The following is a 26437-nucleotide window of genomic DNA, read 5'->3' as shown; positions in this document are numbered from 1 at the left end:
GAATTTAGGGAAGGGTGGTTAGGGGGATTTTCTGTGGGCCCAAGCATCTGTGATACTGCTGAAGTGAGAAGCCGCAGGATTTCCTGCTGGGAGCCCTGTCTAGGGCATACTCTGCCTGTGGCACCCTTCAGTTGTCTTTCTCCTCTAGCTGCCCCTTCCTGGAATTTTTCATCTCATGTTACACTGCTATGGTCAAGACATCTTTCCTGGAATGGCCCGAGCCCTGGGGACAAGCTAGCCTCCAGTAGTTTATAGGAAGTTGGTCTGAGTAAACAGAATGCAAGACTATCTCCTGGAAAGAAGAAAACTAATGTGTCCTGGAGTGCTTATTTAGCATGCATCGGAGACTGTATTTGCCTTTTCACACAAGTTATCTCATTAGATTCCCACAGCTGGTTGTGTGAGCTAGGTGGAATTATCCCTTTATATAGAGGAGGAAACTGTGGTTCAGCAGGGTAAATGGCATGCATCACATCTTACAGCAAGAATATGGTAGACGGGGGCTTCCCTGGTGGCGCAGTGGTTGAGAGTCTGCCTGCCGATGCAGGGGACGCGGGTTCGTGCCCCGGTCCGGGAGGATCCCACATGCCACAGAGCGGCTGGGCCCGTGAGCCATGGCCGCTGAGCCTGCGCGTCTGGAGCCTGTGCTCCGCAGCGGGGGAGGCCACAACAGTGAGAGGCCCGCGTACCGCAAAAAAAAAAAAAAAGAATATGGTAGACGAAGTGCTCTCAGAGGCCATACTAAAGTTCCACTGCAGGACTCTGGCAGGAAAGCGGCAGTACCTAATCAGCCCTTTTCTGGGATATGAGAAGCTCAGGACCATCTAAAAGGTATGAGTGAAGGCATATTACACTAAAGGCTTCCCCTCCATATCCCCTGTCTCTTGGCCACCCCTGCCATTTGTATCAAGGCAAAAGCAGGTTAAGCGATGGATCACTTAAGGGTACCCTTTGAGAATCTAGAAGCCCCAAAAGTCGGAGAAAGGTCAACCCCACCCACACACTTTGCCTTGGTCATGGATGGGTTAATGGAAGGACTCTTGTGTATCAGACTTGGGCCTTTTTTTAGCACCATCTGGCAGGAGCCACCTCTCCTGCACCTGCTCTATCTACAAGCCATTGCTCATTTGCCAGTCCACGGTGCAAAGGGCAGAAATGTGGTGCCTGTGTAGGTTAGATTCACTGTTACCTCCAGGGGTGGGGGGTCTGTGTTCTCTGTATTATGTCCTGAGAATGGCAGCCCATACTCACTGCTAAGTTGTATGTGGAACTGCAAGAGACAAAAGAAAGGCAACAAACGCGGAAGTCCCCTCTCCATTTTCTTTTCTTTTCTTTCTTTTTGTAAATTCTTGAACTTGGCTAGAGCAAAAGATAGAGAAATTCCCAAGATAAGGTAAACTAATAAGGGCCCAGGTATTTTGGAGTCATTCCTCAAAACCCAAACCCAGGGCTTTGTAGGTAAATACTCCTTGGTTTTGAGCAAGGCAGATAGCTTTTGTGTTTTAGATCAAGAGAGCAGATGAGGGTTCCCTGGTGGCGCAGTGGTTGAGAGTCTGCCTGTCAATGCAGCGGACACGGGTTCGAGCCCTGGTTTGGGAAGATCCCACATGCTGCGGAGCACCTGGGCCCGTGAGCCACAGTTACTGAGCCTGTGTGGCTGGAGCCTGTGCTCCGCAACAAGAGAGGCCGCGACAGTGAGAGGCCCGCGCACCGCGATGAAGAGTGGTCCCTGCTTGCCACAACTAGAGAAAGCCCTCACACAGAAACGAAGACCCAACACAGCCATAAATAAATAAATTACTTAATTAAAAAAAAAAAGCAGATGAGCCTCGCTAGTTGAACCGGGCCACTTTAAATGGGGGGTGAGGTTTTTTCTTCCTCTTTGCTGCCAAAGCAGTCCTTTCTATACTGTCATAGGAACTTACTGAAATCTACAAGGCATGGGCCCTCAGGCGCTTATTTGGAGAAATGTCTTCTATTTTGTCAAATGTAGCTTGTATACCTAAGTGACAGGAAATAAGTTTGCTTTCAGACCAGTACAACCTACATGTAATGGATGATTAGCTCTCCATGAAAGTAAACCTAGAATGTGCCTGTAAATTTGTTGCCCAAATGTTTGAGGACACTCTGAACGCTAATCAGATGTCTGGGAGCAATCTCAGGAAGGAAGGGCTGGAAAGTGGTTGTCATTTAGGTTAAGATATAAAGCAGTTTGGAGAACTGAGCAGAAGGGACTTGGCCGTCCTCTGAAGTAAAGAAGTGGGCCTGGTACTGCCTGAGGAAGGGCAGATCTTGACTAAGGGGACTTGAGCGCTGTGATTGCCTTGGTCAGACCGCTCCTGTAGCAGGGAAGGGGGGCCCTGCCGTAAAGGAGAGAGGTGACTTTAGGTTGGTCACTTCTGTTCTGAGTCCCTGTTTACCAAGCACTCTTTAGCCCATGAGGAAAAGATCAGCTGGTCAGGCTAATTCAAGCATTCTAGTCCCTAGAATGTCCACTGTTCCTGGCGGTGCATCAGCACACGGGCATTTGGTGTATACGCCCTGCGACCTCTGTGTGAACGTGGTTAATAGGTGTTTGAGAGGTGGGTCCCTTCACATGGGCCAGCCTGAAAGTGTAAGGCCCAGATCTGGGTCCTTGTTCAGTGCAGCAAGATAAGCACTGCTAAGTGGGGATCTGTGGGAAAGAGGGTAGAAGGAAGGGGAGCAGGGGCAGGAAGCCAGCTTTGCCAAGGAAATACTACCCTCGTCTTAGTGTTGACCTTCCTGTTGCAGTCACAGTCAGGAAAATTATATTATCAGCATAAGGCAGAAGGTGCTAAATTCTAGATGAGTGAGGCAGGCATTGAGTGCTGTGGTTTCAGAGGTAGGGGACGTTACTGTAGGAGGTTAAAGATGGTGCCACAGAAGAGTTTGGTAGGACTTGATAGATGGATACGATTTCAATAGGTGGAGATGTTGGAGGTGGAGAAGAAATACCCACTGCCGTTTCAGTGAAGTTCCCCTCTAGAGCTGATGTAAAATACATGGTCATCTGATCTCTTAGCTGTTAGCCAAAGAAAAAACACTGTTGTGGCAGAAGAGGGAGTGGTAGGCTCCAGAGAAAAAGAAGGAAAATCAACTGTTCATTCAACAGTTTGTTCGTTTAACATTTATCAAGTTTCTACTATGTGCCAGGCACTGACCTGTGTCCTAGGGATATAGAAATGAACAAAACAGACAAAAGCCCTACCTTCAAAAAGTTTACATTCTAGTGAGGAGAAAGAAAGACTATGAAAGGAAGGAAGGAAAGAAGAGAGGGAAGGAGGGAGGGAAAGAAGGAGGGTTAGATGAAGGGCTGTACAGTATGTCAGATGTGCTGTGGAGAAAATTAAAGCAAGGGGTGGGGAGGTTGGAGGATGTGCTGAGGTGTTTTTCTTCTAATTTTTAATGAATTATGTGCAAGCTAATATAAAAGTAAAAGTACACATAGTCTTTGATCATTTTCTGTGAGTTGGGGGAGCTGACCCACTTGTGACCGAGGAGATAAAATTTGTCTGTGAATATGACTCACTGCCTGGGGAAAAATAAGCCATGATTTATGAATGGAACACTTCTTCTGAAAGCCAGAAAAACCAGGTGCAATGCTAGAGGAAAACAGAATTGTACCCTAAACCCCTAAATATAAACATCATGGTTCTAAAGAAAATAGGTGTTGACCTCGTGAGATGTGATAGAGCTAAGCGGGGAAGAGGAAGGAGCTAAAGAAGCACCTTCTACGCTCTTTTTCCTGCTCAGGGCGTGGGGGAGGGGAGGGGAGGAAGTCAGGTCTTGAGACAGGGTGGCTGTGGAATCTGCAGAGACCACATGTGTTTCCTCAGGAGGTTCCCTGTTCACAGATGGGGCTGTGAGGCTGGAGATACGAAGTTGAGGAGGGATCTCAGCCTGCCCACCGTGTGTGTCACAGAACTGTTTTCTGACCAAGGCTTTCAGAGCTATAAAGTTTATCATACTCCTTCTTGGTGCCAGATGTGAAATTGGGACGAAAATATTGGCATTCTGAAAATGTTTTGATGGCTTATGAGCATGATAAGACAGAATAGTCAAGGAAGTAGAAACTTGCGGTTGAGGAGGGAGAGATCCAAGGTGGATAGTGTGACTACACGTGTTAACAGATAGTACCCAGTGGAACAAGGCTGAGGGGTGTACAACAGGGCCTCAAAAGTCTGCACTGACCTGCAAGTGTCAAAGCCAGTAGTCATCTCTGTTCTCTTTGAAGCTGGGAAAGTGGGTGTGGCCCGTAACTGAACTTGGCTCAGCTTACCTTCCTGGCTTCACCTCTCCCCTCCTCTTCCCCCCTCTGTTAATGATAAGGTTGGGAGAAAGTTAAAGGACTTCCTCTATTGGTGGGGGGGAATGGGGGTAACACTTGTGTTCTTGGCTATCTCTGTTCCTCTCTAGCTCTGGCCTTGGGCAAGTCTCTCTTCTCCTTGGAGTTCTGGCTTCCTCTTCTGTGCAAGAAGGACTTGAATTGATCCCTGTTGTTCCCTTTGACATTCTGTAAAGAGATGGGGGCCTCTTCATTTAGAACCCAACCTGTTCATGTGGACAGAGGTTGGTCACTTAAAGATAATTAGGTGTCCTTCTTTTCTGAACAGTGTTTTCCCTTTTTGCTTCCTCTGCACAGAAGAGGCAATGGGTATAAGCACAAGAGAAGTGCTGTGGGGACCTGAGAAGTGGCATCTCACCCAGACACAGTAATGGGCAGTGGAGACCACCAGCTTTGTAGTCTCAGTCTCTGGTTTTGAAGAATCGTCAGGTTGACCAATAATTTCTACATGTGGTCTGGCAGTGCCCATGAGACATGATAAATATATCCATACTCTTTGATCTAAAAATGGCAGCCCCCTCTCTCCTATATGATGTACCCATCCTGTGTCCAGCCACTTCTTTCCACTCCCACTGGTACTACCTTAGTTCAGCCCATTTTCATCTCTTACCTCAGTCACTGCAGGTGCCTCCATGGTCTTCCTGCCTCCACTCTAAGCCTCTTCAAGTCTTCCCCGGATATGCCTGTCTCCTATGCAGACCTGGTCATGTTACTCCCCTGCTTAAAACCCATCAGTGGCCCCTCATTGTCTGCAGATATTTATTGGCAAGTAATATGTATCTACCAGTGTCTCTGAGCCCCATGGGGGACAAAACACACATGAGACCCAGCCCCCGCCTAAGCATGACAACAAGAGCCTTGGTCACCTGGTTCTAATTTCCTCATCCACCCTCATCTCTTCCACTCCACCCTCTACTCTCCATCCACACAGCCATGTCTACTCTCTCTCTTCTACCTCTGCACATGTTGGTCTCACTGCCTGAACATTCTTTCCTTCCCCTGCTTCCCGTGGCTGGCTCGTATTTACTCTTCAGGTTTTCAGCTCGAGCATCACAGTCTCTGATCACTCTTCCCTAACTCTCTTTGTGCCACCACGTTTGGAACAAGGCAGGCACACTCGGTGCAAACATCCACATACTGCCTCACTGTTAAGTGTTGGTGTTCTTGGCTCTCCACCATTTGACCGTCAACTTCTCAAAGACAGGGATCTGGGTCTCATGCACCTTTGCATTCCCAGTACCTAGCATAGTGCTTGCAACCTCAGAGGTGTGCTATGAATGCTTGTTGAATGAGTAAAGGAAGAAATTAATGAATGTGTGAGTGCCCTGTGTAATCCGGAGCTTGCCAGGACAGACCTGGAGAACAGGGCCCTGGCCTACACTCTCCTTTTAATGGATCCTCTTTTATCTTGCAGTTCTCTCAGGGAGATGGCTTATGGTGTTCAATATATAGCCTTCTACGGTTATGCTGAACTGAACTGTTCAGTGCGGATAGCAAAGTCCATGGGGCAATGGGGAATTCACAGGTGATCTTCAGAATCACAAGCAAAATGGGGCCTACCACCTTATGCTGTAATGCTTGTACCCTGAGTTTGTCAAATCTTTTTTTTTTTTAACAATTTCTTTTCTTTTTACTTTTTTGGCTGCATCGGGTCTTAGTTGCAGCACGCAGGATCTTCGTTGAGGCGTGTGGGATCTTTTGTTGTGGCTCACAGGCTTCTCTCTAGTTGTGGCACGTGGGCTTCAGGGGGTGTGGGCTCAGTAGTTGTGGCGCTTGGGCTTGGTTGCCCCGCGGCACATGGGATCTTAGTTCCCCGACCAGGGATCGAACCCACATCCCCTGCCTTGGAAGGCGGATTCATTACCACTGGACCACCAGGGAAGTCCCCGAGTTTGTCAAATCTTATTGTAAATTTGGTCCAAGGCTGTTTAAGTCAGGGCCCTGGGAATTCCCTGGTGGTTCAGTAGTTGGGACTCTGTGCTTCCACTGCAGGGAGCGCAGGTTCGATCCCTGGTCGGGGAACTAAGATCCCAGAAGCCTTGAGGCACAGCCAAAAATAAAAAACCGACAGGGCCCTGCTGCTCAGGATCCGTACATGGAACCTTCCCCAAGCCACATTCCTTGAATCAATTCATACCCGCCATGTTCCCATGTTCTTCTTTACCTGGAAGAAAATCTACCTGTTATTAATGGAAATGGGTGATTTTCATACCTGCTTTTGAGCTGTCTTTTGCAAGCTGACAGATTTCTGAGATTCCCAAGGACACAATCAGGCAGTTTCCCATCTGTCAATTAGCTTATATTTTTCAGTGACAAACTGTGTTTCAAGCCAGGATGTCCTGACAGGAAACCTGAGAAACACAACACTCCTTCCTGCCAGTGTGTTTTGTATGTATCTGTGGAAGCCACAGTGGTGCAGTAGCTTCTGGCTGCTGCTTTCAGTCTGTGGTGTTCCTTATTCTCAATCTGGTTGGGGTTTTCCTCTGAGAATAAGCCAGTACAGAATGAATCTCATGGTATCATTCGTGGTGATGCTGTACACTGTGTAATAGGGAGCGGGCCTGCAGTCCCCGTGGGGCCTTCTGCCCTGTGTTCCCAGCAGATTTAGCAGCACTCGCTCGATGGCAGTGTCCTGGCCCAGCACCCTCAGGGGAGGTATATGGTATGGTTCTAGACACCTGAATCCCTGCCAAGCTCAGTGTCACTGAGAATGACTTGCTTTTAGACTCACATTTGATTTGAGCAGAACCTTTCATTGAACGCACCTGACATATGTCTCAAATTTCCTGCATATGAGCCAAGGAATTATAGCTAATGAAAGCTGAACGCTCTGACACTGTTACAACTAATTAACACCCTAAAAGGTTAGAGAATCTTGTGTGGAGTACATTACCTAGAGTTTGAACTCTGACTCTGATCTTTGTCACGTAAAAGCTATTTCCCCAAAATCTTAAAAAAGGGAGAGGCTGGAGAAAGCCATTCTTGTACATCATATTTCTGACACACAGCTAACCATGAAAATGTCCACAACTTAGTGATATACTTGTTACCTTGCAAATGGATTTAAAGAACAAAACGAACGAGTCCAGACACATTAATGAACTGAAGGTGCCCTAACAGGGTTATTAGAGATTGAGGGCTGGAGCCGAGTGTCCTGTTTGTTTTTGTCCCCAGCCCAGGGCCTCAGACAGCCATGGATACATATTAGGTGTCGATTGACAGTCACTGAATTACTAAATGGAAATTTACTGGGGCCCTCTGCTCTGCTAAACTCCACACACAAATAGACCTGCCCCGTGGGATTCTTAGCAAGAGCAGATATTTTATGAGAGCTGTCACTCCAAGTTGATTAGATAGACAAAGTGAAACCAAGGGATTGTGTTCTTAAAACCAAATACATTTACTCTGCTAAATTTTACAACTGGGATGTTCTACTTTGGATGAAGTTGGACAAAATGACCTCTAACTTGAGGTTTGTAGGTTTAGGAAAATATAGGTGGTTTTTTTTTTTTTTTTTTTAAGACACTGAAATGAACCCAGCAGGCGAACTGGCAGGAAGTCAGACTGCAGTCCTTGCCTGAGAGGATGACACAGGCCAAAGGAGAGAAGGAAAACAACAAGGCAGCCAGAGCTAGTAAGTCCTTTTACAAAGTTTTGCAGAGCTTTCCAGGTTTTTCTAGAAAAAGGAAGAAAAGAAAGAGTAAAGGGCAGGAAGAGGATTGGTTAACAGCTGGCTACAGAAATGCTGATGAGTGGATTTGTGTATTGGTTTTGTTTTTCTAAGTCAGGGATAAGGAAAGAGGTTGTGCTTGGCTTGGCGCTGCTTGCTGGACAGGCAGTCTTCCTGGTCTGTGTGCTGACGCTGTTGTTCCAGCCACCGGAGGAGTCCAGAGGCCTGCTGTCCTGCGTGTCTCATTGAAAAGCGGATGCAGACTGCCTTCCAAAGATGTCTAAGGCATGTGGAAAAGCAGAAAGGACAGGAGTTTTTAAAAATATTATTCTGCTTTTAAAATGTTTATACGTATTTACTTTTGGATTGGTAATTCATATACATGGCTCAAAACTAAAATAGTATAAAAAGGTATACAGTGAAAAGTCTCTCTCCTGTTCCTGTGCCCCATCTGTCCATTTCCCCCATCCCAAATAGATAAGTCTGTTACTAGGTTTTTGTTTATCCCTCTAATGATGTTTTTATGCATATACAATCTAAAACAGGCATGTACTTTTCTTTACTCCATTCTAACATAAATGGTGCCATGCTATGCATACCTCCTGCACCTTGTTGGGTTTTCCCCTGACTTAACACTTATGTCTTGGAAACACTTCCTTATAAGTGTATAGAGAGCATTCTCATTTTTATTTTTATGGCTGCAGAGTTTTACATTGTATGAATGTACTGTAATTTTTTTTTTTTTTTTTTTTTTGCGGTATGCGGGCCTCTCACCCCTGTGGCCTCCCCCGTTGCGGAGCACAGGCTCCGGACGCGCAGGCTCCGGACGCGCAGGCTCAGCGGCCACGGCTCACGGGCCCAGCCGCCCCGCGGCACATGGGATCCTCCCAGACCGGGGCACGAACCCGCATCCCCTGCATCGGCAGGCGGACTCCCAACCACTTGCGCCACCAGGGAGGCCCGAATGTACTGTAATTTAACTGGTTCACCTGATGGACAGTTAGGTTATTTCCAGTCTTTTGGTATTACAAATGATGGCATGGACCTTAAAAACAGACATGCCGGGCTTCCCGGGTGGCACAGTGGTTAAGAATCAGCCTGCTAATTCAGGGGACACAGGTTTGAGCCCTAGTCCGGGAAGATCCCACATGCTGCGGAGCAACTAAGCTCGTGCGCCACAACTACTGAGCCTGCGCTCTAGAGCCCACGAGCCACAACTACTGAAGCCTGTGCTCCGCTACAAGAGAAGCCACCACAATAAGAAGCTGTGCACCACAACGAAGAGTAGCCCCTGCTCTCCGCAACTAGAGAAAGCCCGTGAGTAGCAACGAAGACCCAACGCAGGCAAAAAATAATTAATTAATTAATTAATTTTTAAAAAGCAAAAAAAAAACCCAGAAAACAAATGTGCCTTCAAATCCTAGTCTGATGCTTGATTTTAGGCCTTCAATGCCTCATCCATAAAATGGGGGATTATTTTATATTTTTATTACCTGTCCCATAACATTATTGTGAAAGATTAAATAATATACAAAGAACTTGAGAAATAGTAGGTGCTCAGTGAAAAACTATACCTTGCAACTGGGCATATTAGAATTTAATCTTGAAAAAGAAGATACTTTGATTGTTCCTAATTAAATAATCACATAAATTTAAATACTTTTTTTTCAGAACCAATGCACGTTTATTGTTTAAAAAAAATCCAGGGCTTCTCTGGTGGCGCAGTGGTTGAGAGTCCGCCTGCTGATGTGGGGGACGCGGGTTCGTGTCCCGGTCCGGGAGGAACCCGCGTGCCGCAGGGTGGCTGGGCCCGTGAGCCGTGGCCGCTGGGGCTGCGCGTCCGGAGCCTGTGCTCCGCAACGGGAGGGGCTGCGGTGGTGAGAGGTCCGCGTACTGAAAAAAAAAAAAAAAAAATCCAGATGAGTAAAAAGAAGAAAATATAGATAGCCTATAATTGTACCATTGAAAAAAATTACTGCTAACTTTTGATCTGTCTTTCAAGTTATTTCTCTAACCAAATGTGCATATAATATAAAATTCTGAATGGAATGGTGCTGTACATGCTTTTTTGTTGCAATCATCTCTCCGTGTCATAAAATATTTTTCTCATTGTTTTAAATGACTGCCTAGTATGTCATCCTTTGGATTTACAATAATTTATTAAAAATTCTCTCTGGGTAGATATTTTTACACATAAATATTTAGTCTTTCTGGAATTAATGGTGATACATGATATGAGGTAAGTAATCTAAATTATTATTATTTTTTTTACAAATGGGTAATTAGCAAATTGCCCAACATCACATCCTTTACTGAACAAGCCACACTTACCCCACCAGTTTGAAATGCTATCTTAATCGTATTCTGAATCCTTATATATGTATAGATGGATTTGACTTTAGACTTTATTCTATTCTGAGGATTGGCTTCTCTATTCTCATGTAGTAATCACAATTTCATTAACGTACACTTAAATATCTACTGGTATAAGTCCTTCTTCATTACAGTTCTTTTTTTCAAGAATGTATTGGCCATGTTAATTTTCTTATTCTCTCAGAATGTTAGAATAACTTTTCCAGATTGTAGAAAAATGGAATTGGATGAAAAATTGAATTATATTTAATTATACATCCATTTGAGGATGTATTTGTTTCCTATGGCTGCTATAACAAATTACCACAGACTTTATGGCTTAACAACAACGATGAGAAATTAATTCTCATCGTTCTGGAGGCCAGATGTCTGAAATCGGTGTCACTGAGTAGAACTGAAGGTGTCCACAATGCCACACTCCATCTGGAGGCTCTAGGGGAGAATCCATTCATTGCCTCTTGTTTCTGGTGGCTACTGGCCTTCCTTGACTTTGAAGATACTTTTTTTTTTTTTTTCTTTTTGCGGTATGCGGACCTCTCACTGTTGTGGCCTCTCCCGTTGCGGAGCACAGGCTCCGGATGCGCAGGCTCCGGATGCGCAGGCTCAGCGGCCATGGCTCACGGGCCCAGCCGCTCCGCGGCATATGGGATCTTCCCAGACCGGGGCACGAACCCGTATCCCCTGCATCGGCAGGCGGACTCTCAACCACTGCGCCACCAGGGAGGCCCTGAAGATACTTTGATTGCTCCTAATTAAAGAGTAGTCACATAAATTTAAATACTTTTTTTTAGAACCAATGCATGTTTATTGTTTTAAAAAAAATCTAGGTAAGTAAAAAGAAGAAAATATAGATAGCCCATACTCGTCCCACTACAAAAAATTACTGCTAACTTTTGATCTGTCTTTCAAGTTATTTCTCTAACCAAATGTGCATATAACATAAAATTCGGCATCACCTTGATCTCCGTGGTCACATCATCCCCTCCTCAGTGTGTGTCAAATCTCCCTCTGCCTCTATGTCATAAGGGCACCTGCGATGGCATTTGGGGCTCACTTGGATAATCCAGGACAGTCCCCTCATCTCAAAATCCTTAATTTAATCACATCTGCAAGGACTGTTTTTCCAAATAAGGTAACATTTACAAGTTCCAGAGATTAGGAGATTAGGATATCCTTTGAGGGCACCATTTCTCAGTTTACCACAGAGAAAAATTGACATCTTTGTAATTGGGTTATTGTGATTTATCATAAAAAAAATATATTTGTCTTCATCCCATTTCTAAAATGCTTGGAATTTTTTTCTAAATGATAAGAGCAAAAAAGTGTCTTGTTATTCATAACAATCCCCTTTGAACCACACTGGAGTTTGTGTGTATTTCATTTTTTTTTTAAGATTTTTTTTTTATGTGGACCATTTTTAAAGTCTTTATTGAATTTGTTTCTGTTTTGGTTTGTCTTTTTTTTTTTTTTTGGCTGTGAGACATGCGGGATCTTAGCTTCCCAACCAGGGATCGAACCCACACCCCCTGCATTGGAAGGAGAAGTCTTAACCACTGGACTACTAGGGAAGTCCCCTGGAACTTATGTTAATGAGGTGACTTTTGGAAAGCATCTAAGGGTGAGGGCTGGTTGCCAGGGGAACCAACCACGTTATTAGAAGGTTGGAACTTTCAGTCCCACCCACCAGGAAGGGGAGAGGGGCTGGAGGTTGAGTCAATCACCAATGGCCAGTGATTTAATCAGTCATACCTATGTAATGAAACCTCCATAAAAAGTCCAAAAGGATGAGATTTAGAGAGCTTCCATTTTGCTTAATCAGAATGTATCTATTTGCCAGGAGGGTGGCATATGCCAAACTCCACGGGCATAGAAGTTTCTGTGTTCTGGACCCTTCCAAACCTTGCCCCATGCATCTCTTCATCTGACTGTTCATTCCTATCCTTTAATATCCTTTGTAATAAACTAGTAATCTAGTAAGTAAATTGTTTTCCTGCATTCTGAGACCCACTGTAGCAAACTAATTGAACTCAAGGAGGGGGTCATGAGAGCCTCCCAATTTATAGCTGGTCACTCAGAAGCGCAGGTAGCAACCTGGACTTGCAATTGGTGTCTGAAGTGGGAGCAGTCTTGTGGGACTGAGCCCTTAACCTGTGGGATCTGACACCACCTCCAGGAAGATAGTGTCAGAATTGAGTTAAATTGTAGTCAGTGTCCACTAAGAATTAGAGAAGTATTTGGTGGTATTGGAAACACACACATTGGAATAATATTTCGTTTTTCCATGCAAATCAGAATGTTTTTCTAGTTATTCTTTTAAGTCTTTAGGTAATGTTTGATAGTTTTCTTCACATAGGCTCTGCGTATTTCTGAGGGTTTTTTTTTTACCATTATATTTTCTAACTATATTATTGGCATATAGAAAATCTATCACTTTTGTGTATGTTTATTTTGTAGATATTTTGTAATTGGGATATACATAATCAAGAATTTGCCTATTGGGCCTCCCTGGTGGCGCAGTGGTTGAGAGTCCGCCTGCCGATGCAGGGGACACGGGTTCGTGCCCCGGTCCGGGAAGATCCCACATGCCGCGGAGCAGCTGGGCCCATGGGCCGTGGCCACTGGGCCTGCGCGTCCAGAGCCTGTGATCCGCAACAGGAGAGGCCACAACAGTGAGAGGCCCGCGTACCGCAAATAAATAAATAAATAAATAAATAAATAAATAAATAAATAAAATTAATTTAAAAAATTTGCCTATTAATGCTAGTGGTTTTTCAGAAATTTTTCTAATATTTTCAGGTAAAGTAGCATATCATCTGCAAATATTGACACTTTTGTCTTCTTTCAACTATCTTATTTCTTTTGTCTTACTGCAGTGGCTAGAATTTCTAGAACAATGTTTTAAAATAGTGAACATTCTTTCCTTGCTCTAGCCTCTAAAGGAATAACTCTAGAATTACTCCATTGAGTATAATCAAACTATTGGTTTGCAAACTTTTACAAGACAATTCTGTGATCTTTTAGTCAAAAAAAAAAAGAGGTCTTCTGTCAATGCCTTTGCTTCTAGATTTGAAATTAATTAGACCAGTGCTAAACAAACAAACAAACAAAACCCAACTAATTCACTCTTCCCTGCTTTGTTACTGAATTGTAACAAATTGTTACTTTTAGAGCTTAGACTAAAGAAGTGCCTACTCTGCAACCTATACTTTAGAGGGCCCCATATATCACAAACACATAAAATAATAAATTATTTAAAGAACTCACAGGAATCTTTGTCACTCAGGATCCTGTATTCAGTTCCAGTCCAGTCCCTCTCATAACCCTAAACACCTACTCTTATGACTAACTGTATTCAGGCCTTTGGAAACAGTCTTCTCCATCTGTTAACCTGTGTCCTCAACACAAAAGGGGACTGCATCCAGATGCTATGAAGGTTGTGGGTTGTGTGCCTCTCTGTTGGAAGATTGCTTTGGGGTTCAGGGAAGATACGAGGAACAGACCACTTTATTACGAGAAAAAACAAATTAATTGTTGGATCCTTCTCAGATAGCAGGAGTATGTTTCCTATTGCAGCTGTAACAAATTACCACAAATTTAATGGCTTAAAACAACACAAGTTTATTATCCTACAGTTCTGGAGATCAGAAGTCCTAAAACTGAGGTGTCAGCAGGTCTCGGTTCCTTCTGGAAGCTCTAGAGGAAAATCTGGTTCCTTGCCTTTTCTAGCTTCTAAAGGCCAATTGTATTTCTTGGCTTATGGCCCCATCCTCCATATTCAAAGCCAGTGATGTAGAATCTTCCAGTCTATCTTTCTCTCTCTGACCTTCCTGCCGTCTCCTCATAAGGACCCTTGTGATTACATTGGGCCCACGAAGATAATGCCCCCACTCAGGATCCTTAGCCACACTTGTAAAGTTTCTCTTGCCATAAAAGGCAACATATTCACAAGTTCTGGGGATTAGGATAAGGCCTTCTCTACCATCAACGTACCATAGCAGAGATACAACAGATTCTTGCAAAAATAAAGTATGGTTTCCCAGTAGTGCAGATTATCAATTTTCTTTCTTTGTGTTCTAGTTCATGGTTACAGACATAGTCATGACTTACCAAATATTCACAGCATTGCATATGACACCTTAGGAAATGAACTTTTGCAATATTAAAAGACTCATATTACTCTTAAATTTACATAAATGTATTTGTGACATGCATAATTCTTTGTAAAATCAATATATATATATATTCCTAGAATTATAAATAGTTCTGGTCTTATAGAAATAAGTCATTATGTTTAAACTTTAAAAAAATTAAATAAAATTTTGAATTCATTTAAATAATTTTGACTTAAATGTTTGATATCATTAATTATAATTTATATTTTTCCTTTTAATTTTAATATTTTTCAATATCTTAGAAGAAATATTTGTGAAAACATGAAAAATAATTTTTTAATATTTTACATTAGTTTAAAATTTTATGAATTATTGAAATTTTATACACTTCAAATACATTTTAATTTTTAATCCTTAGGTCAGCACTATGCAATAGAAATACAACACAAGCTAAAAACATAACTTTAAATTTTCTGTAGCACATCTTAAAAAGTAAAAGATATAGGTGAAATTAATTTTAATAAGATATTTTATTTAACCCAATGTATCCAAAATATTATCATTTCAATATGTAAACAATACAAAAATTATCAATGAGATATTTTGCGTTTCTTTTTTTTTTGTATTGAGTCTTCAAAATCCTTGTGTGTATTTTACACTTATAACACATCTTTAGAGGTTTTGCCAAAATGAGTACAAGAAAAATAATTTTATGGAACGTATGATAATTTAAGAATTAAGTTTCTGTTTATTACTTTATATTACCAGTCTATCAGAGTATACTCCAATATATGTGAAAGTAATTAAATTCAGTCGACTTTGGTGAGACTTTCAATTGTATAAAACCATAGTTTCATTCATATTTTGCAATTTTGTTGTCATGAAGGTATGTGGCGTATGGAATATGGGTCTCCATTTACATGCTTGTCCCAAGCCTCATACATGCTAGGAGTGGGCCTGATGACTTTGTCTCCACCGTGTGACCAGGTGCAATCGGAGGGGAGAATCTTTAGGCAACTTAGTAGAAGCCCTCTATGATAATGCTTACCACTGTGCTTTCTTATTCCTGAATATGTTCCCATGTTCCCTTAACCTTTTCCCTTTCAATGAAATAAATATTGATATTATTGACTAAATGAATTTATGTAGGTTATTTTTGCTATCTATAAAGCCTTTCACATATATATCTACTTGATGTATAGTAAACCCCATGAGGTAGGAAATAGCAGATAAGGAAACAGGCTGAGAAAGATTAGGTGACGTGACCTAAGTTTAACAGTTTGTAACCAGGCCTTCTCATTCTAAGTTCTTGCTCTTTCTACTTCATTTTTTTGCTACTTGATATAAGGCTCTGTGCTAGGCCCTGGAAGATGCAGCCATGGGAAATCAACTCTTCTTGCCTCAAGATTATGCTTCATTAAGAGAGGTAAGACAACAAGATGAGTGGCTCTCAGGTACACATTGAGGGCTGTGATTCTTTAGAGAAGAAAAAAAAATTCAACTATTTGGGAGAAAAGGTCTTCATGGAATAGGAGAGATCTGAGTTGGGCTTTGATTTGGACTGGGAGAAATAGGAGTTAGGAAAGCATGTTAAGTGGAACAAACAGTATGAGCAAAAAAAAGAGAAAATAGTGGTTCATTTTGGCTGAAGCTCAGGGCCTATGTTGAGGAAAAGTAGAATATGTGGGAAAGGACAGGGCTATTTTGATGAGGCCTTGGATGTCAGGTTTGGGATTCTGCATTTTATTCTGGTGATAGTGGTGAACCCCTGAAGACCTTGCAGATAAGAAAAAGGCATGCTGGGAGCTCTGCATTAAAAAGAGGAAAAGCCAGAAGCATGGAAACCAGATAGAAGGCTTTTTAGCAGTCCAGGAGAGACTCAGCCAGGGTGGAGGTGGGAATGAAAATAAAGAGACATCTGTGGGACACAGCCTGGCTGTAGAATCTATAGAAACTGACCACTGATTGGCTATGGAAAGGCAGGGCCATGGGTAATGAGTCAAACAAACCATACTTTTTATCCTGGGAAAGACTGTTTATGCTCACATAAGCATTCAAGTCAGGAGGATAAGGTGGTCAGGAGGCATGAGGCAGGATGGGGTGGGAGTGATGGAAAGTTAGAGAATTGTTTTCTTGGACCATATTAATTGAGTTACTGTGGGACATCCAGGAGAACTGGTCAGTTGTTGGAAAATCAATTATGTAAGCCAGGAGAGAGTTTTAAACTGGGGGTAGGATTTCAGAGACTTTTGCACTGGGGTGGCATTGGACTTATGGGAGTGAAGGAAGGCATGCAGGAGAAAAGAAGAGGACCAAAGGAAAAAGCCTCAGGAGATGTCATCTTTAAGCTCCGAGAGGAAGAAGAGGAGGAAGTGGGGAGGTGGAAAAGTAGCCAGGGAGGGGCTTCCCTGGTGGCGCAGTGGTTGAGAGTCCGCCTGCCGATGCAGGGGACACGGGTTTGTGCCCCGGTCTGGGAGGATCCCACACGCAGTGGAGCAACTGGGCCCGTAAGCTATGGCCGCTGAGCCTGCGCGTCTGGAGCCTGTGCTCCGCAACGGGAGAGGCCACAGCAGTGAGAGGCCCACATACCGCAAAAAAAAAAAAAAAAAAAAAAAAAAAAAAAAGTAGTCAGGGAAAGGGGAGATCCTTTGTGAGTGATGAACCTGAAGACAGACACCAGGATCTTACCTTTTGTCCCCATATCCATTACTATGCCTGGCATACAACAGGCCCGATTGAGTGAATAAACGAATGAATGAACCAGAATAGAGATAATATATCCTCATCCCCTGAAAAAGCAGAAAAAGCCTTTTCAGAAGAAGATGGTTCATAATATAAATGCTGCCGAGAGGAGAAGAGTGATGTTGACTAATAAGAAGCCCTCAACTTTCTCACTCTTTTTCTCAAAGCTCAAGTGGTCACAGGAACATGGTCCAGGTGGGGCAGAGGGTGACCATAACGACCAGGCAGGAGGGAGCTCTTCCAGGGAAGAGTTGAACCCTAAGGGCACTGCAGGGGTCGGGGGAGATGTCAGAAAGGACACCAAATGAGGCCAGCTTGGTGTTTTCCCGCCCCTGCCTCCTGCCTTCCTCTTTGGTTCATGTAGTTGCCAGTGCTTGGGTGTTAGGCCCATCCCTCCGAGTCAGGAAAGAATCATCTCTCATCCTTTGGCTGACTAAAGTGAGGGACCTGCATTGGTTTCTTTTAATGCTGGACTTCCAGGGAGTGGGGGAGGCAGGGAACACACATGTGTAGAAACTGGCTTTACATTAAGTGGGACACGTTGGTCCCTGAACTGTAACTGAAGGCATCCTCAGCCCTGGCTTCCTACATAACTATCTTTTACTGAATGTACAGAAGGCTTTTCCCTCTGAAATAGGTCCTGGTAGTGCCTGAAGAGAGGCATCTTGTGATGCAATAAAACAGGATTTTAGCTAACCGTCCTCTCTCCTATTTGAGCCCCTGAACAGTCTAGGAACTTCCTAGAACTGTGTGAAGGGATACTGAATGGGATCACCACCGTCAGACTGGCCGGCCATCCACAGAGATTCCCCGTCGTGTCAACTCACTTCAGAGCTTAGTCTGACTGGCCCTCAGCCTGCCTGACTCAAGACCTGATTTATTAACACACGAAGAGTGGATCAGCTCTCTGGGGGCTGACTCATTAACCCAACTCTCAGACACTGATGGTTGCACAGGGGTAATATTTTGACCTCCTAACCAACATATTTTTTTCTCTGTTTCCTGTTACCCTGTAACCCTCCCTCCCTTTGAGATGACTGCACCATGAGGCATCTTTCACCTCAATGTACGGCTGTAGAGCAGAATGCAGAGAGCGGAAGACCGACTTAGATCAGTCTGAGTTAGTTTCTTCCCCTACCAGATCAAGTAGATCAAGTTTTCCCAGACTGAGTTAGTTTCTTCCCCTACCAGATCAAGAAGATCAAGTTTTCCCAGACTGAGAATGCAGGGCCCCAGGCACCTGTGAGGGTCTGCACTTGCCCCCTGTGTATTCCCATGCCTGAGAGTGCAACAAAAAAATAGCAAATAAAAAACACCGTAACAGGTTGAGAGAGAGACTGCAGAAGAAAGGGAAAAGCATTTTTTCCTTCTTTTATGAAAAAGGGGTCCCACATTTTCATTTCACACTGGGCCCCGCAAATATGTAGCTGAACCTGCTGGCAGATAAAGCATTCCTGAAGGAGTTAGCCGAAGCCTAAGAATATTCTGGGGGTTTTGTGGCTTAAGTAAGAATGTCAGTTAGCCCTGCCCAAATTTGGAACAATGTTGGGGCTATTTCAAGCCACGTGAAATGTCAACAACAGTGGTAAAGGACTATTAGCAAAGCAAATATGAAGTGACTGCACATGTGATAAAGAAACATAAATCAAGCTTGCTAGAAGGTGTTGGTGGCTGTTCAGTTTCACCTGGAAGAGGGAAAAGGTGGGTAGAAAAGGGTGTCTGGCTAGCGCCCCCTTGAAGCCAGAACTCAGCTTGTTTACCCTGGCAATCTAGGATCAGATCTGAGGATGGAAACTTCAGAAAATCTTGATTTGAATAGAGAGTTGATCTCCTCACACAGTCTTCAATATTAGGTGCCACCAAATTCTGGTTGTTGCCAATTTGTTACTGAACAATGGTATTATGTGTTTATTTTCATCCAGTCCCTAGGATAGTTGAACTTAACTTCAAATGTGTCTTCCTTTAAAAAAAAAACAACAGGGTTGTGCGATCAGATCGATCTAAGATGGCGACTGTGGAACCGGAAACCACCCCTACTCCTAATCCCCCACCTACAGAAGAAGAGAAAACAGAATCTAATCAGGAGGTTGCTAACCCAGAACACTATATTAAACATCCTTTACAGAACAGAGGGGCACTCTGGTTTTTTAAAAATGATAAAAGCAAAACTTGGCAAGCAAACCTTCGGCTGATCTCTAAGTTTGATACTGTTGAAGACTTTTGGGCTCTGTACAACCATATCCAGTTGTCTAGTAATTTAATGCCTGGCTGTGACTATTCACTTTTTAAGGATGGTATTGAGCCTATGTGGGAAGATGAGAAAAACAAACGAGGAGGACGATGGCTAATTACATTGAACAAACAGCAGAGACGAAGTGACCTCGATCGCTTTTGGCTAGAGACACTGCTGTGCCTTATTGGAGAGTCTTTTGATGACTACAGTGATGATGTATGTGGAGCTGTGGTTAATGTTAGAGCTAAAGGTGATAAAATAGCAATATGGACTACTGAATGAAGTAGAAGCAGAGAAGCAGTTACACATATAGGGAGGGTATACAAGGAAAGGTTAGGACTTCCTCCAAAGATAGTGATTGGTTATCAGTCCCATGCAGACACAGCTACTAAGAGCGGCTCCACCACTAAAAATAGGTTTGTTGTTTAAGAAGACACCTTCTGAGTATTCTCATAGGAGACTGCGTCAAGCAATCGAGATTTGGGAGCTGAACCAAAGCCTCTTCAAAAGCAGAGTGGACTGCATTTAAATTTGATTTCCATCTAAATGTTGCTAAGATATAAGAGAAGTCTCATTCGCCTTTGTCTTGTACTTCTGTGTTCATAGTTTGTTTTTTGTTTTTTTTAAATTTTGGCTAGAGTGTCCACTATCCCAATCAAAGAATTATAGTACACATCGTCCCCAGAATCAATAAATGTGTTCCTGGCCCACTCTGTAATAGCTTAAAAGAATTAACGATTACAAACACATTTGACCCATCTACAATATTAAAGCAAAGAATTTGCATTTCTATACCTTACAAGAGAACAATTCTGTTTATGTTCTATTGTATGCAGGAGCATATTTTGCTGGTTTGAAAGCGTATGATGCATACAGTTTTCTAACAATTTTCTTTGTTTCTTTTTACAGCATTGTCTGTGCTGTACTCTTGCTGATGGCTGCTAGATTTTAATTTATTTGTTTCCCTACTTGATAACATTAGTGATTCTGATTTCAGTTTTTCATTTGTTTTGCTTTTGTTTTTTTCCTCATGTAACATTGGTGAAGGATCCAGGAATATGACACAGAGGTGGAATAAACATTAATTTTGTGCATTCTTTGGTAATTTTTTTGTTTTTTTGTAACTACAAAGCTTTGCTACAAATTTATGCATTTCATTCAAATCAGTGATCTATGTCTGTGTGATTTCCTAAACATAATTGTGGATTATAAAAAATGTAACATCATAATTACATTCCTAATTAGAATTAGTATGTCTGTTTTTGTATCTTTATGCTGTATTTTAACACTTTGTTATACTTAGGTTATTTTGCTTTGGTTAAAAAATGGCTCAAGTAGAAAAGTGGTCCCATTCATATTAAGACAGTGTACAAAACTGTAAATAAAATGTGTACAGTGAATTGTCTTTTAGACAACTAGATTTGTCCTTCCTTTTATTTCTCCATCTCTATAGAAGGAATTTGTACTTCTTATTGCAAGGCAGTCTCTATGGTGTCTTCTCTTGTAGTGTCTTCCACGTGAATAGCGTAAGTTTGGAGCATTAGTTTGATTATTACGTTTATTTTAATTTTTAATAAATTGAACAGGTAGCATCATATATATATGGAATTAAATTGATGTGGCTATCTTTTTTTTTTTTAATAAAGTAAGAGGCACAGCCCTTCAGTCTTAGGTAAATAATGTACTCTTAATATGTTAAAACTCATGAGAATTGTGACCTTGGTGCATCACCATCTGATTGGTAGGAATAGCAGTTGTAAAACTTGGTTGCTGAATTGAGATGTTATTTTTCAAGTGTCCAAATGACACCATAGGGAAAGAGTTACAGGTGGTGGGGGGCGTATGCATTAAGAATTTTGTTAGTGTTGCTGTCTAAATAGAATAAACAGGCTATGAATGCTTGTATTTATAATGATGAAAAAAAAATACTTCAGATGTTTGTGTCCTTTTTTGAACTCCCCAGTCACATTCCTCATTTTATTTGCAAGCACTTCCTACATATCGAAAATAACATATTGCTTATCATATATGTTGCAAATAAGTTTTCCCAGTTTGTCCATTTCTTTTAACTTTGTCCCTCTGGACTGTCTCCAAAGCACACCATCTGATGGGAATGAATGAGGTCACACTCACAGTAATACCAAAATCTCATTAATTCAAATTAATAATCACCTAATTTACCACTAATAATAATCAACATTTACTGAGCACATACTAAGTGCTTCATGTGCCATTAATCCTCACAATTACCCTATAGGGTGGGTACTGTTGTTAGTTCCACTTTATAGATGAAGAAACAGCTAAGAGAGAACAAGTAATTTGTGATTACACAGCCTTAGTAAGGGATGGAATATAGGTCTTGATATCTGTCTGACACCCATCCCAGGTTCCAGCCGTGCACTGTCCAGTACAGTAGCCATATGTGGCTACTGAGCACTTGAAATGTGGCCAGCCTAATTTTGAAGCTCAAGTATGAAAGAATGGGAGAGATCTCATGATTAATTTTTTAATTGATTATATGCTGAAATAATAATTTTTAATACATTGGGCTAAGTAAAATGTTTTACTGCTTAAAATTTTTTTTGATGTGGCTACTAGAAAATTTTATTTTATTTTATTTTATATTTATTTTCTTTGGCCACGCCACATGGCTTGCAGGATCTTAGTTCCCTGACCAGGGATCGAACCCGTGCCCTCGGCAGCGAAAGCGCAGAGTCCTAACCACTGGACTGCCAGGGAATTCCCTATTTTATTTTATTTTATTGTTTTCCTCTTTTTTTATTTTTAGAAAAATTTAAATATGAATCACTTTATATGTTTATTGACAGGACAGTTCTAACCATTTTCCTCCACTGCCATCCTTCACTTGGGTGAAGAGTCTTTGTGGTCCCTTGAGTCTTTTCCAGTCACATCACATTGTTGGCTTTTTTTTTTCGATGGTGTAAACAACAAACTTTTATTTCTCACAGTTTTGGAGACTGAGAAATCCAAGATCAAGGTGCTAGCAGATTTACCGTCTAGTGACAACCCTCTTCCTGGCTTGCAGATGGTGAACCATCTTCTTGATATGTCCTCAGGTGAAGGAAAGGGAGGCTGTTGTTGGCTTTTAAAAAATTTGTTGTTAACGTAAAACCTCCAGGGTTTTGAGGGTTTTTTTTTAATATCTGCCTTCCCTTTATTTATTTATTTTTAAAACATGAATTAAAATCATCCTAGGACCTCACTTTCTTGAATATTCTTAGCTTCCTCTACTCTTTCTTATATATGATTTCTCCTATGACCAGGTTTTTCATCCTCATTATCCACATCTGGATATTCTCCAGTGTATGGCTTTGTCCCCCTCAAACCCCCAAAGAGGGAACACGGGCAATTGCAGATACCCCACAAAGGTGATGGATGCCCTAAATTCACAGAGACTAATTAGAACGGTGGTTGCCAGGGGTTGGAGGACTTACTGTTTAATGGGTACATAGTTTCAGTTTGGGATAATGGAAGGGTATTGGAGATGGACAGTGGCGACGGTTGCGCATCCATGTGAATGTACTTAGTGTCACTGAACCGTACACTTAAATTTGGTTTAAATGGTAAATTTCAGGTTATGTACATTTTACCGCAAAAAATAAAATAAAATAAAAAATAAAAGGAATGAGGGGCTTCCCTGGTGGCTCAGTGGTTAAGAACCCGCCTGCCAATGCAGGGGATATGGGTTCGAGTCCTGGTCTGGGAAGATCCACATGCCACGGAGCAACTAAGCCCGCGTGCCACAACTACTGAGCCTGTGTTCTAGAGCCCCGTGAGCCACAACTACTGAGCCTGCGCGCCGCAACTACTTAAGACTGTGCGCCTAGAGTGCGTGCTCCACGAGAGAAGCCACCGCAATGAAAATCCCGCGCACCACATGGAAGAGTAGCCCCTGCTCGCTGCAACTAGAGAAAGCCCTGGCACAGCAACGAAGACCCAACACAGCCAAAAATAAATAAAATTTTAAAAATAAAAGGAATGAAATCATCATATACGCTACGACATGAGTGAATCTTGAAAACATTATGCTAAGCAAAATAAACCTGACGCAAAAGGCGAAATATTGTGCGATTCCTTACAGCAGATACCTAGAACGGGCAAATTTGTAGAGATGGAGAGAGTAGATAAGAGGTTACCGGGAGCTGAGGGGCGGAAGGGAGAGGAGATTAAAAAAAAGTGGGGGGGGGGGTGTTGCGGAGCAAAGGGCCGCTCGGAGGGAAGCGGGGCGGCGGGCGGCGGCAGGAAGAGGGGGACAGAGGGCCGGCGGGGGTGCATGCGGGGGCCCGGGGCTCCGCGCCCGGCGCAGGCATCTTTGAGCAGGAGGCGGCAGCTGCCCGGCGGCGGCGGGGCGCGGGGCGGCCCAGGCAGGGGAGCGCCGTCCGCGGGGAAACGCTAAACCGGGCACAGGGCCCGGCTGGGTCCCGGGCCCCGCCCGCGCACCCTCCCCTGCCCTTCCCCGGGCGCTGGCAGCGCGGCACGCCCTCCCCTCTTCACGTCCTCCTTAACAAAGAGCAAGGAGGGAGCCGGCACAGACGCCCACGAATTGGAAACGACGCTGCCGGGCGCTTCCACTGTTCTGGTGCTCCTCTGACTGCGCCCCAACCCTTGGCCTCAGGGTCTTTATCGCCGATCTCGGGTCCTCGGTAGTTTCTGCTTTTGTTTTGCACTTGCTTCTTTACTGTGTAAGTTGGAAGGATTTTCCCCCTCTCCCTTCCTCATCTTCCACTATCCCAATTTTAACCTATATACTTACGTGATTTTCCCCATGACCACGTAAAATCAGGCACACGCACGCGCGCGCGCGCGCGCGCACACACACACACACACACACACAATACTTCCTTTTGTTTTCCAAAATGGCTTCATATAATCTACACTACTCTGCGTCTTGCTTTTCTAGTACATCATGGAAACCCCAAATCCCAGTTGGGATTCACTCTAATAATGGCTGAATAGTAATCCACGGCATGAAAACACCTCGGTTTACTGAATAATTCTGTTGTTTATGCTCTTCCCTTTGTTTCCTGTGTTTTACCACCATAAACGGTGCTGTCTTGAATATCCAGCCCCCAGAGCCGGAACAATTCCCGTTTTCACCAGTGAGGTCGGAGAGGTCCTTCTCCCCAGGCCCAGGAGCGCTTTGCCGGCCCGCCGGGTGTGTCAAGTGTCACTTCATCACGCCTGCTTTCTGAGATGGAATCCGCCGGCAACGTTCCCTCCATTTCCCTCCCTTCCACCCTGCTCCTCCTGAAGGTCTTTTCTCCTCCCTGGCGAGACTGACTTCCTCCTGAGCCTCGGAGCTCTCTCCCCGCGACTCCACTCCCGGGCCCTTTTTCACCTCCCCCCTCCCCCTCCCATTTTCAATTTCATCTTCCAAAGGTGCTCAAGTCTCCCTTTCCTAAGGAAATAAGAAGCTGTTACTCCTTTGTGTTACTGTCCTACTTCTTTCCTTCCATTTTCTACACAACTTGAAAACCTTTTTCTAATTATTTTGCTGTTAGTTATTACATGCCCATGGCTCATTGTCCAACGGTATAATCTAAAAGGGACAGAAAACAGACCCCTGTCTGCTGACCACCCATTTTTCTCCCAAGGCCCCGAGTGATACCACTTCCTTGCGTATTTTTCCAGAAGAATTATAGCAACATATATATCTTTCACAAACGGTAGCCGAGGTGCAGACTGCCCGACAATGCTGCAGGATTTCTAGGCGGTCTACCGATTCTCTCTGGCCCCTCACCTGACTTCTCACCCTGTCTCCGCTTCTGGTCTCCTCACACCACCGAAGCTGCCTTCTCTGAGGGGCTGGAAACTCAGGTCTAGTCCCTTCCTCTGGATTGCCTCCCTTATCAGATTAGGTGCTGGGTCCTGGCAGCCTGACCTTTGCAATATTTATTTCTCTGATCCCTCCTCTTTGTTCTTCTAACTCCTCCTTCTTCGGGCCTCATCTGTCACCCTGCCAGGCCACTGCAGTAGCCTCCTGGCCCTGGCCGTCTCCTCCCAAGCTCTGGTGCTGATCCCTCATCCTGCTGCAGGTCGTTGATCCATCGCAAAGACTATGCCAAGGAAATGGCCCCTTAGTTTCTGGAGATGGATAAACGTCTCTTGCATGGAAGGAACACTGGCCTGGGTGACCAGAGACCAGGGTAGAAGCGAGACCCTGCCCTTTCCTTGCCTGTTACTGCCTTCAGCAAATTCCTCCCCATCTCTGATTTCCCCACCAGATGAGCTCCAAGGCCTTTCTGGCTCTAGCCTCTGTGAGGCTACAATTACCATTCCATTCCTTCCATCCCCACCCCATCTTCCACTCCCTGTACTGGTCCTTTCCCCAATCAGCCACACTTTCCTTTCCCTTTCACTGCGCCCCTAGAAAGCCCCCTTCTTATTCTAAATATCCAGATCCTAATCATCCTTGAAGACCTGACTTTTAGTCGTTTTTCTCTAAAAGCCTCTACAATGTCCCCCAGTGAGAGGAACCGCTTTGTCCTTGCAAGGCCGCAGTTGGTAGCACTTTATCTGTATCTCATCAATGGCACTGACCACTCTGCTTTGTACAGTTGTTCCATACCTGTCCTTCTTCTATTGCTGTCTACCTCTCTCCCACGACCCCCAGCATAATACTTTGTATATCGTAGAGGATATGGTTTTAGGAGTCCCAAGACCTGGACCCAAGTCTCGGCTCTGACACTCAATAATTGTTGTCTTCAACAGGTCACATAGCCTTTCCGAGCATCAATTTCTCCAAATGTAAAGTGGGAATAACAACCTGTTTCACAGTGTTGGTGCGTTGATTAGATGACGTGTGAAAAAGTGCTTTGTGAACCGTAAAGCTATATACAGATCTAAATAATAATAATAAAGATAATATTACTCAGATGCTGACAAGAGTGATTGCCTTTCCAAAGCAGAAAAAAAAAAAA

General features: G+C 43.5%; 1 pseudogene; it reads left to right on the top strand.

The window, feature by feature from the left end:
- Positions 1 to 19248: 19248 nt before the first annotated feature.
- Positions 19249 to 20069, top strand: LOC132501634 (eukaryotic translation initiation factor 4E-like; annotated as a pseudogene).
- The last annotated feature ends 6368 nt before the right edge of the window (positions 20070 to 26437 follow it).

This window comes from Mesoplodon densirostris, chromosome 14 (genome assembly GCF_025265405.1).
Source record: "Mesoplodon densirostris isolate mMesDen1 chromosome 14, mMesDen1 primary haplotype, whole genome shotgun sequence".
Lineage (NCBI taxonomy): Eukaryota > Metazoa > Chordata > Mammalia > Artiodactyla > Ziphiidae > Mesoplodon > Mesoplodon densirostris.
This window is presented reverse-complemented; position numbering and strand designations above follow the sequence as displayed.